A 13,660-nucleotide genomic window follows, 5' to 3' on the forward strand; every position below is an offset into this window, starting at 1 on the left:
CCTATTCATTTATTCCATTCAAAAGTTCACCAAACACATCACAGAAACAAATCCAGTTAAGATTACTCCCCTAAAGAAGTTTATAAAGTAAAGTCTGATCTTGTTTCACTTAACTTTAGGCTTTTAATTTGGCAGCTGGGAGACTGTTGGCTTTCCCCGTAATCAGTGGGCTCCTCAGGTCTCAGTTGTTGTGTACAGGTGACTGTTTCCAGCCATTATAGCTAATGACATCTAAGGGGACTTAACTCCTAACTTTAATGCTTCAGATCCCTAAAGTTTGGTAAAATGAATCTGGACCTCAGATTCTGCAGTTGTGATTGTTAGTGTTGTGACAGCGCTGTGCAGGATCAGGCCAGCAGCTTTACCCTATGTGAAGTCAGTGGAGCTCCATATGGTTCTAACAGTTTGCCTACAGGCTGTCTATTTAAAACTGGGGCCTGAATGTTATCCTATCTCAGATCAGTGGGGCTCTGTGCTGGTTCATTAGCTCACAATGTGCTGCCAATTTGAGGATTGGGGTTTTAATTGGAACTTATTTACAAGCTAAATCGCTGTTAGAGCTATTATTATTGTTATTTTTGTAGTGGTTGGGGGAATGTTACGGAGAATGGGAAAATGACGAGAAAGAATAGAAAAGGACTAGAGACAAGAAAATGATAAAAAGGGAGAACTCCAGGAGAAAAGAGAAGACAGTCTTTTCTTCTCCTGTAACAGTTCTTTCCATATATGCACCCCTACCGTCTTTCCCTACCTCCTCCTCATTTATGTTATCCAAGAAGGCAGAGCAAAATTACTAGGACTGCTACAAACAATAAAAACAGATGTTGCAATTCAAGCTATAGAAGTTGGTTTTCTGTGTACTACTAAAGCCACCAACTCAGTTTAATTCTTTTTGATTCAAGAGGTTCAACATCCCCCATTTAAGTAGTCTACCAGCATCAGCCATATTCAAATCACAGAATCACAGAATCACAGAATCGCTGAGGTTGGAAGGGACTTCTGGAGATCATCTAGTCCAATCCCCCTGCTCAAGCAGGGTCACCTAGAGCACATTGCACAGGATTGCATCCAGGCGTGTTTTGAATATCTCCAGAGAAGGAGACTCCACCACCTCTCTGGGCAACCTGTTCCAGTGCTCTGTCACCCTCACAGTGAAAAAGTTTTTCCTCATGTTCAGATGGAAGTGTCTGTGTTTCAGTTTGTGCCCATTGCCTCGCGTCCTGTCGCTCGGCACCACTGAAAAGAGTCTGGTCCCATCCTCTCGACACCCTCCCTTCAGATACTTGTACACGTTGATAAGATCTCCTCTCAGCCTTCTCTTCTCCAGGCTAAACAGGCCAAGCTCTCTCAGCCTTTCCTCATAAGAGAGATGCTCCAGTCCCCTAATCATCTTTGTAGCCCTTCGCTGGACTTGCTCCAGTAGTGCCACATCCCTCTGGTACTGGGGAGCCCAGAACAGGACGCAGTACTCCAGATGTGGCCTCACCAGGGCTGAGTAGAGGGGGAGAATCACCTCCCTCGACCTGCTGGCAACACTCCTCCTGATGCACCCCAGGATACCATTGGCCTTCTTGGCCACAAGGGCACATTGCTGCCTCATGCTTAACTTGGTGTCCACCAGCACTCCCAGGTCCTTCTCGGCAGAGCTGTTTTCCAGCAGGTCAACCCCCAATCTGTACTGGTGCATGGCGTTATTCCTCCCCAGGTGCAGGACCCTGCACTTGCCTTTGTTGAACTTCCTGAGGTTCCTCTCTGCCCACCTCTCCAGCCTGTCCAAGTCTCTTTGAATGGCAGCACAGCCCTCTGGCGTATCCGCCACTCCTCCCAGTTTTGTATCCTCAGCAAACTTGCTGAGGGTGCACTCTGTGCCTTCATCCAAGTCATTGATGAAGAAGTTGAACAAGACTGGACCCAGTACTGACCCCTGGGGGACACCGCTAGCTACAGGCCTCCAACTAGACTCTGTGCCACTGATCACAACTCTCTGAGCTCTGCCATTCAGCCAGTTCTCAATCCACCTCACTGTCCACTCATCTAACCCACACTTCCTGAGCTTGTCTATGAGGATGCTATGGGAGACAGTGTCAAAAGCCTTGCTGAAGTCTAGGTAGACAACATCCACTGCTCTCCCCTCATCTACCCAGGCAGTCATTCCATCATAGAAGGCTATCAGATTGGTTAGGCATGATTTCCCCTTGGTGAAGCCATGCTGACTACTCCTGATCACCTTCTTGTCCTCCACATGCGTGGAGATGGCTTCCAGGATGAGCTGCTCCATCACCTTTCCAGGGATGGAGGTGAGGCTGACTGGCCTGTAGTTCCCTGGGTCCTCCTTCTTGCCCTTTTTGAAGACTGGGGTGACATTGGCTTTCTTCCAGTCCTCAGGCACCTCTCCTGTTCTCCATGACCTTTCAAAGATGATGGAGAGTGGCTTAGCAATAATGTCCGCCAGCTCCCTCAGCACTCGTGGGTGCATCCCATCAGGGCCCATGGATTTGTGGGTGTCAAGTTTGCTTAAATGATCTCTAACCCACTCCTCCTCCACCAAGGGAAAGTCTTCCTCTCTCCAGACTTTCTCTCTTGCCTCCAGGATCGGGGGTTCCTGAGGGCTGGCCTGAGCAGTAAAGACTGAAGCAAAGAAGGCATTCAGTAACTCTGCCTTCTCTGTATCCTTCGTCACCAGGGCACCCACTCATTAAAGTAATTTCCATCAAGGAGCTTCTGTGTACTTAGCCATGTATCATCAATCAAGTGCTGTCAGCCTGAGTCAGCTTGAGCGACTGTGCTGACTCATGCTAGTGATGCTAAGTGGAGTGATACTGCCACAGGCATGTGTTGGGCAAGCCAAGGGGCAGCTTCGCAGGAGGAAAGAAAGCCTTTCAGCCCTGACATTGAAAAGAAAGGGAGTTGAGTGGGTTTGTTAATGTGGTAACAACCTACTGTGTTCAGCAGAAGACTCTTCAGGATTCTGACTTAAGCAGAAACAGTGGGAGCTGCAATGAAGGGGAAAAAAAGGCACAAAACACTAAGCTTGTTATTGTCGTTCCGCTTTTCTTTGTTACCACTGGGTAACCAGGAAAGCAGCAGTTATGGGGCCAAAAGCACTATAGGAATAGGGGAAGTGTTTCTTTTATCTGGCAGGGAAACTCAGCTGAAAGATGTTGGATTCCTCCATTTTTGCATGTTAGGTAAGATTGAACATGTTAGGTCATTGAACTTAAAAAAAATGAAGTAACAACCCAGATGAATTCTCACCAGGTTACTACAGAATTCAGGTGTGACTGCAAGAAAAACACTATAACTACAGAGTTAGTGTTATATATGCATGTGCATATATGCGTATGCTTGCTTGACTTCTGATCATGACTCATATTTTCGGCTGCAGTGACTCAGCTTCCAGAGAAAAGAAGAGCTTTTTACTCCCCTCCTGCTCATACCGTAGATAACCTAGATAACCTATTTTGGGGGTGGGGGGAAGAAAGGGCAATTTGGGATTGTATGTCCTCAGGGTAAGGATATTGAATTTGGCCTTTACTTTGTTTATAAGAGCTTCAATCCCTGTCTGGTTATATGAAAGATAAATTGGATCACTATAGCTTTCACAAAAAGAATCTGTGTTTCAAATTACTTGTGTTCCAGAGCATGACTGTGCCCAGCTTCTTCAGGTATAATTCTTCCAGCAGGAAACACACTCTAACATTCTCCTAATAATAAAGGAGGCAAAAACAACATTATCATTTTAATAATAAAACTCTTTTATTTTAGAATTAATAATTATCATTGTATAATTTGAAAATAAAATTATTTAATATAATGGTATTGTTTAAATTATTAAACAGCAGTGACAAACAGTAAAAAACAAAATGCATAACAGCATTGATGCAAAGCACAAGAAGTCTGTTGCAGAGCACCAAAAGATAATAGAAAATGAGTGTTCTGTTGATTCCTTCATCTGTGCTGCACACTTCTACTTAGGCCAGGATAGTCTCCTGTGTCCTGGTTCTGTTCTGGCTTTCTGATTTTCTAACCAGATTAGTGCAGCCTGTGATGAGCTTTAATCAATACCAAACAGCTGCACTCCCTAAAGAACTGTTTATCAGGTGGGGATAATGGGATCACAATGCTCTGTGTGCGTGCCTTCCCTTAACACTGCAGGATGAAGTAAAAAAGGTGACAGGAAAGTCAATTTTTCTGTTGTCGTGCCTCCTATTACTACATCCTTCTGGATAAATCACCAGAAGAGAGGAAAGGGCCTCTTTCCATCTCTTTTACATTGTCACAACAGCTCCTGGGAGATAATTCAATAATCTGTCCTTGTATTTAGGTACTGTATTTATGATTTTGTAGAGCTAGTTAATAAACTAGGCATCTTTCCCTCAAAAATCACAAACAGGGGCCAAGTTAATTAAGTGCTATGAGGCAACTAGCCAAGGGTGGTGAGTTCTGCTGAACTTAATAAGATGAATTTGATTAGGAGTGCTGGCAAATTTGATAACATCATTCACTCTTATCTACCTACTCAATATAGGATATTTGAGGACCTATTTCCAAACAGGTCCAGTGACTATAATTGGGCACACAGGAACGTTTTTAGGAACTTCTTCCAACACATCTATGTCTTCCAACACTTCCATATTGATTTCTGGATCCTTCTGTTAGGTTCCTTTGTTTTGAAATGGAGCTGTGTGTCGTGTTTGGCAGTGTTTGACAGACGCACTATGTCCTGGTAACTTAGTTGATTACTTCAGTTATTTTATTGTCCCCAATATATAAAGCCTCTATTTTACAAGTCTCAGTTCTTTCCAAGACTTTTGCTTCCAAACTTTCCTTTGAAGCAGGAAGTTGAAGCTCTAATTATTATTTAGCATCTTTTTCTTAAGATTTTTTTTAAATTTGAGTTATTTATAATTTACATGTTACATATAATTATACATTATACATATATGTATATATGTACATATGTACATATATATACATATAATTTAAATGTTTTTCCAATTAACAATAAAGCAACAAATATTAGTTTCCATAATTAGCCGCTTCATAGTTATTTCTGACAGCAGCAATACTGTATACACACAGGAGCCAATTAACAAGGCACTTAAAATACTTGCCAAGTGAAGATGTTTTGCAGCGGATACTGCAGGTTAACATTCATATATGAAATGTCTCCTGATTATTTAGCAGTTGAGAAATAAATTAGCACATGGAATTATGCAGGGGTGGGGGATCCCCCCAGAATTTGGATACAGGAGCTGTGCTGCATGACTACATTTCTATGAAGTGACATAAACCATTGACTAGGCTGTGTGGTGACTAAATTCTACTGTTTGATGTATAGCATATGTGTAAATACTTAATTTCCCAAAGCAGCTTCATTTGACTTTTATGTGTTTGTCTTCATCTGGTCACTGCAATGTCTTCTTCAGTGGGCACTTGCTCCCCCTTGTTAATCTGTTCATGTTATGAATCTCCACGTGAAAAATACATCAATGAATATCAGGATTTTTCTTCTAACTCTAATACAAACACAGCTCTCAGTTTAGTGTTGTATTGCTGTAAACCAAAAGTAACTTCACTGACTTCAGCAGTCCTGATTTCCCTTTCACTGACACTTAATTGATATGAGTGTCACAGTCAGATCATAATCATGGCCTTAGTCTGAGAGACTGAGTAAATTTAACTAAAATGTGCCCTGTGACTGTCTCATCTGTCTGGTCTGTCTCTTTGCTTCTAATGTGTCATCTTGATATCCATCTCTCTTCCAAGAATGTGCTGCCTCCTGTTGAGCTTTTGCACTGCTTTTCCTCTCCGTAAAGCTGCTGAAGGAATAAAGTTATTAGAAAATGTGGGAAAACAGCAAGGACACCTCAGAATGTTAATCTAGCCACTCCATGCTAATCTGTCTTCTCTGACTAAGCTTTGCATGTAGAATAAATGTATATATAATGTAAAGCATTACATGAAAACTTGCTCTTACACAATAATAGTCACTAGCAATGCTACCATTAAAGCTTTGTTCTGTTCTGCTTTTAACACTTCATGGTAATAAAAGCAAGTAAAGATCTGCTGAAAAAGGTTTCATCTTTTTCTCAGCCTCTGAAGTAAATCAGAATTATATAAACCCCTGGGATTTAACACTGAAGCTAGTTTCTGTGAATCTTTCTAGTAAGTTTTGAATGAAGTGGCATTAATAATTTGGCCAAATGTATTGTTTTGTGTACCTGAGGGAATATATAAAACCATAATATTCACAGGGTGATTCACGACGCAAGAATATCATCACAAGAAGTTTCTTAAATATTACATATTGTGGAATACTATTAGTAATTCTAGTAACTACAACGTGACTGTTAACTAACATATTTTCACTGAATTAAAACATTATTATATGTTAATACTAAATTAACTTGTCAATGTCTCAAAGTTACAGAAAAGATTTGTTACTACTTTAAGAGGTTTCAAAGATACAGAGGAAACATCACAGAATTGCTAAATAAGACTGCTATTTGTGCAATCATCCAGACCAGTCTTTAGAAGCACCTGGGAACATTTGGGTAGTTTAGTCAATGTTTTCAAATGATATCCATGGATGGGTGAGCTTGCTTTGGTAGAATAACTAATCATTTCAGCATTTGCGTTGTGTTAGGCTGAAATGCATTACTATCCCATCATTATTCTGACTTTCCTTTGCACAAATTTAGATGAAGCAATTTTTGACCTAACCTTGGAAATTAATATTAAATTCTATTCAGGCAAACAGTTTTACCTCTCTTGTTTGTGTGCTTCAGTAAAGATGTCAAACAGCCTATTAGAGAATATCTCCTTGAACAGTACTATGCACTTTCAGTCTACTCACAGCAAGACCTGAAGATAATGACATCTAATTTTTCAGTTGTGTCTCTAGACTTGAGAGTTCACATTTCAAAGAAAGATGTGGATTATGTATAAAATAAAACCATCACAAAAACAAACAACTCCAAGCTGCAAAACCACAAACAAACAAAAAAACCCAACCCAGTATGTAAAACTTAGCATTGGTACCAAGATTAAAGCTTTGAATAAAGCAGTAAGCATTCTCAGGAAATTAACCTACCTTGCAAATATTCTTACAAATAATTGTCTCACAGAGGAGGAGGATATATTGTGGCTGGGAAGCTAAAAGTGCAGTCAAGCTTCTCTCCAATCCTATTTGAATGCAAGTCTCTCTTTGCCTGTGAACACAGGACATAAAACTATACTGTGTATTCCACTGTAGAGTGTAGTGTTTAATTAGACCTGTTATCTCTGCTAAATGAACCTCAAGAAACTTTTATAGCTCATAAAATCCCTGGACCCTCTCAAAGATATGAAATAGCCCACCCCATTTGTTTGGAACCACACAGGTATTTCTAAAACAGAGTCATAACTGTTGATTACACAGCTCAAAAGAAATGCGTTTGTTCCAGTATCAGGTGGGTACCGTACCAAACTGGAGCCAGTTTTAGCAAACTGGTCAATGGAAGTTAAGATTCAAATGAGCAAAATAAATTTTAAACTTCCTCTGAAAGTGCTTCAACTTTTTGACAGAGCATGGATAGACATAGCTGCCAATAGGCCAGTCAAAAACAGCTGGCTCTTCAGAAAACACAGCTGATCAAACTGACTGTAAAGCCAATCTCACTCAAAAAAGTACTACTATGCAATCACACAATACACTCACCTGGGCCACAACATGCTGTCAGGTAAGATGTGAAAACCATAAACTGTCAACATATAAGAAAACAAGGGCACAATGAAACTTAAATTGTCAATTTTGTTTGGTAGTACACATTTTCTGAAACCTACACAGTCAGTTACCATGTCTTAACAGAGAAATAGCAACTTCAGAAATGATTCAACATGAGATTAAGTCACCTTTACATAGATATCTACAGGAACTCTCAGTATCTTAAGTCCAGTGGAGAGCAGGGCTTGTTTTAGTTGCCCACATATAGTTTAGTGTCATTTCAGACACCCTCCCATATTCTAGACATATCTGCAGAGCTAGTAGACATGACACAGACATAAAGGTCCATTCTCTTCTAGCATGGCTAAGGCCAGGCAGAGTATTGTAGAGCGTTAAAATTGACGTGAGATACTTGCGTTTTGGCAAGTGAACTGAGCCCTGGTTGTACAGTGACCGTAAAGGGAGTTTAGACATCTAGTGTAGCTGCAGACATCCATATACAAGTACCTTAATCCAGAACTGAATTCTACCCTTCCAATCTAATGAACAGTTTGATTCTCCCTAGCTGAGAGGAGGTAATCTTTTAAGTGCTTAATGTGATTTAATATGCTCATTTAGCAATAGCTTGAATTTCTTCTGCTATATGTGTCTAATCAGTCTGACTTCATTTACTTTTCTGTTTTCATTTTGTACTTTGTAACAAATTTAGAAAGAATGAATTTGTGGATGAAAGTTAATGCATAACATATGGAATTGTCATTACAATCTACCTATTAGAAAAGTTTTGAAAGTGTTCTATAAAAATTTGTTTTCTTTTGTTAAAAGTAATGTTGATGACATTTTAATGAAAACATTTTGCACATTTTAATCCAAAGCATGACAAGGGAAAAAAAAATCTTTTTTTTTTTTTATTTTCTTTTCTCTTCCAGTGGAAAAACATGGTCAAGAATGTGCTGATATATTTACCCCTATGGGAAAGAACTGCTTTCTCTTTTCAAAAAAGAGAAAAGGAAATTATGAACAATAACGAAATAGAGCAAAACCAACAAAATCTCATGTTAAGCACCCCCCCCCCCCAATTTATTTCTATGTCTCAGTACTATGATGGCAGAAAATGCAATATGAATTCCCTCCACTACCGATAAACTTAGAGTGTGATTCATTTGACCTAATTTTATTCATCTAAAGTCTAGATGTCTGTTCTAAGATAGTCACCCAGTAAGATTACACTTCTTCTGCAGTGTCAGTTTCTTCCCCTTAGCTGAAAGGAAATTAATTAATTTAAATAGATGCCTAGGTTTAATATGGATAATTTTATTGTAAATTAATCCCTCTTCCCCCCCCTACCCCCCCCCACCCCCAATATGTAGGTTTACTTCCCAGTTTGAGAGACAATTCCAACCTGACTGGTATAGAAAATTGATTACTTAGCAACTAGTTATTCATATCAGATACTTAACTGTGCTATAAAATTTAATATACTGAATTTAAAAAGGGAAAATATAGTGAACACCCTTTTTTGGCTCAGGAGTCAGTCACACAAGCTCTATCATCTTTCTTTATTGATGACTGTGTCCCTCACTTTGATGCAGAACACTACACGTGCTACTCAGTAGATAAAAGTGGGCTAAAACTACAAAGCTATAAAAACACTACAAAATCTACTTATATTATAACGCTTAAGGAGGTTTTTAAAAGGTGAAAGTTTTCTGTAAATTTACATCAAAAAGCAAAATTTAAAGAGTAAAACAATAGCTAAAAGAAAAACAAACAAACAAAAAAAACCCCCCAAAATCAAAGTAGACTGCCTTTCCTCCTCCTTGGAATCCTGTGAAATACTCAGTCTGATCTGTGAATAAAAAGTGTGGAGCTTTAGCAAAGTTTAAGCTGTTTTCCAGGCCCTTTGGACAAAGGTTATCCACAGTGCTTGACTGTAGTATTGTAAGGATCCAGGAGTGGCAGAAACATCTGACAACTGGCTTTAAATGCAATTTAAACCAAATAAAACCCACTTTCATAATTTCTCACCAAAATGAAGAAAGGGTAGTGGTGGCAATAGGGAAATCATTTCATTATTTTCACTTCACTTCATTTCCATGTGCGCCTTTTTGACAGAAATTGTAAACTCTGGGTTTGACTAACATTCACAAAATAAATAACTGTGGGAAGGAAGCGTTTTCACCTTACATTTTTCCAGCCAAGGTTTTTAAAGGATTTAAAAACAAAAATGCAAAAAATTATACAAGAATCTCCAAACAGTGCTGTGATACAGAGGTGAGAGGAGGTGCTTTTCTTTTTCTTTTAGTCACGGTAGTTATTATATTACTATTACAGCTATGCATTGTTATTATTATTACTATTATTATTGTTATTACTTTATTAAACAGGTCTTTTGGTTCCAGTGGTATGACTGGGATATTGACTTGATAAGGATCTGTCTCTCTTAACCTTATTTACAGTATAAAAATCTGAACAGGAGTTGCTTACAGACTAGTGAGTAATCCTTAAATATTATGTTTTAGTAAGGATTATATGTAATAAAATTTCCTCAGATAGTCAAGGGAATCTAGTTCAGCCTAGTTTTCTTATAGCTTTGTGTAAACAGGAGAATGGTATTGGAAAAGCTAGCCCATTATTGGGTTTTTTTGTGTGTATCAATCCTGGAAAACATTTCAAGAAAAAATCATTTAGCAATTTTAACTGGAAATTTGAAAGTAGTTTCTTCTAGAAGTCAATATATCTGTTTGTATCAAATTAGCAGGCAAAATTTTCACTGGAAAATAACCCCAACCCCATCAAAAAACAAAACAAAACAAAACAAAAAACTTTCCTTGTGTGTCTTTTCTGCCCTTTCTGACCAGAACCAATCCAGAACCGATCTGACCAGAACCAAACATACAGAGACACAAACCTGATAGACAAGGGATAACGGAGACAATGACAGAGACCAGAAGTCCCTAGTCACTAATGGATGAACCATGAGGAAACTCCAGGTATAACTTTGAAGAGGGCCAACCTGAACTTTGTAACTGATAAGAAGGGGGAAGCAAGACAGATATGAGGATTTGGGATTTTTGAGGAGGACCTGTGGGACTATGCAAAACTTTCTAAGGAAATCTGAGGGAAGGGTATCAGGGAGGAGCAAGGAGGCGAATGGAGAGGAGGGGACAGCTTCCCACCTGCTGGAGAGCAGAGTGGACACTGCTGCCCATGCCTATGTGTTGTGAGAGCTCTGGAAGGGTTGTGCGGGGTGCTTTGTGCAGCTGGCCATGTCCATGTTCTCTCTCTCTGTGTGTGTGTGTGTGTGTGTGTGTGTGTGTGTGTGGGACATGCACCCAGCCTCACTACCGGCCAGACCTGCAAACAGAAGAGCAGCAGCTGCATCCATGGGCCTGGAACAGAGAGACACCCAGGTCCTGGGCAGGAGGGATTGCTGGGTCTAGAGACCGCTGGAGGTGGCAGCCTTATACATCTCTTAACTTTATATATATAAACATACATATATATAATGTAGAAATGAACTTAGACACAACAACACAATTGTTACAAGACAGCAGAATGTGCATTTTTATCTATAGCAATCATGTCTTTGCAAAGATACTTTTTCAAACAAAATTACTCTACCATACTTGTTCAGAAACTGTTGTTAGTAAAGGCATTGATAAATGCCATATATCACCTGATCACCTACATGCAGCATAGCTGTCCTGAAGCAACTTTTAATTTCACTCTATATGTTGGAAAATATGAAGGAAACTGCAACATTCTTGAACTCTCTCCTACATCACACCAAAAATCTTGTAGAGATCAAAAAGCATTAGCTATACTCAGATGTCTCTCTTAAACAGTTTCATAATTTAAGAACATCAGTGAGGTTTTCATCAAACTCTAAGAAGACGTCTTGCTTTTACAGTCTCAGGAAGAAAAGACTTGTCTGATTAATGTCTAGAAGGGAACTTAAGTCATTGCATCTGTGGACCAGGTCAGAATTATTCTTAATAATCACAATTAATTTCTAGAGAGCAGCTTGTCTACAGCAACAACAGCTGTTCCTTTAACTAACTATCTACATTTTGGCAAGCAAGTGCAAACAGAGCTGACTAATTTTTGCATTACATTTCATTTGAGTTACAGCATGAAAACTAGGAGTTAAAGTCAGTTCTAATCAGCAGCTTTTGTGTTGTTTTCCTCTATAGATGGAACTTTTGCTTTAATTTATGGCTTACTCTCTAGCTCATGAAGATCTTTCAATCTGTGAATAATAACTTGGGCCAAAAAATCCTCCGAAAGCCATGGGAGTTTTCTCCTTATTTTCAATGGGAACACTTTCAAACTATTAAAGGTAAATGGAGATTATGAGGCAGGTGTCTGGGTTGTTTTTGTTTTTGTTTTTGTTTTTTTTCCTTAACTGTAAATAAGTGTAGTTGCTTAATGTTTGGCCAGATATTGCAAACCTTGTTCAATATTTATTTAGCAAATAAAATCACATTGAATCTGAGGTTAGAATTCTTATAAGCTAATGTAGATGTCTGCAGATTATACATCTATATCTGGACTGATCACCATGATCTCTCTTCATAGCCCACAGAGAGTAATAGGAATTTTCAGGTACAATGCATCTCATCAGCAGTGAATATATGTATATTTATAAGAACTGTGCCATACAAATGGCTATTGCTATCCATTGACTATATGGAAGCTTAACATGACTAGCTCAGATATAGTTAGTAAGTTAGGTGCGATGAATCCCATCCTGAATGTTAAGGACATCCTTCATTAGAAAATTATGTCAAGCTGAACTTCATCGAGTATGAAATTGACAAGGAAATGGACTGATTTCCATATCCACCTTCTGTCTGATTCTGTGTAAAGCTGACACTACTATATTTTATTAACTTACACTAGATTCACTACATCCACTTCTGTTATATACTTGTTTTTGGTATGTGGGTGGAATGAACTGTAGACCTGTAAAAATCAGATATCTAAATCTAATAACCCTAGGCTTTGTTTATAATTGTTTATAGCTGACAAACGCAAAGAGCTTCCTCCAAAGAATGACTCATCAGAACTATTCCAGTGACTGCAAAAGGAATGAATGAATAATGACTTGCTTTTAGAAGCCCGAGTTAGGCAAAACAAACCCAAAGCCAGGTATTTGAATGGGATAAGAGGTGTAATATCAGACATTACTGAGCTGCAATACAATTCTCCATACTGAAGAATGGAGTTCTCTCCAGCTTGAACAGAGTTTTCTTGCTACTGCTGAAAATCCACGGTGAGCTTCCTCATCTCGATTAACACGTCTCACTGAGGCTGTATCCCCCTTAGAGACAGATTCAGGTTTCAGCACCCCTGTAATCATTGTTCTTCATCACAGTCCAAAGAGTGACTATACGCATATTTGTGCTGATAAAGGAGGGCCTACTAAAATAAATACATACATAGGTAGACAGATCTTGACTGAGGAACCTAGAAGGGGCTCTATTCAGTTAACTTCTAGTTTAAGGATCTTGAATTAGCATTAAAACAGAAAAAGTGGGCAAGATAACCTGAATCTCTAGATTTTCTTTCTCTATCCTTTCACTGAGCAGCTTACCTCTGATCTTATCTCTGATCTATGTCTGAAGATCTCAGATATTCATTTCAGCTCTGTACACATTTTCATAGTTATTTTCCCCTGTTTTCCTTCCATCACTTTCTTTAGCACCTGTAGATTATTGCGCTTAGATTACTAATCTTCCAATGTATTTTTGATGATATATCTGTGAATTGGTCAGATGAGCAGCCAGAAATCAAGACAAAGACAATTTTCTAATAACCAAGCTTTACTAGACATATTTACAATTTTTTTGGAAAACTAAGCAGGGATACATAAACAAGATCCCTAGTCCACTCACCAGATATCCTGGGATTGTTGACAACTTGGAGACAGTATACTGCAGCACTCCA

The sequence above is a fragment of the Apteryx mantelli genome, chromosome 1 (genome assembly GCF_036417845.1).
Source record: "Apteryx mantelli isolate bAptMan1 chromosome 1, bAptMan1.hap1, whole genome shotgun sequence".
NCBI lineage: Eukaryota > Metazoa > Chordata > Aves > Apterygiformes > Apterygidae > Apteryx > Apteryx mantelli.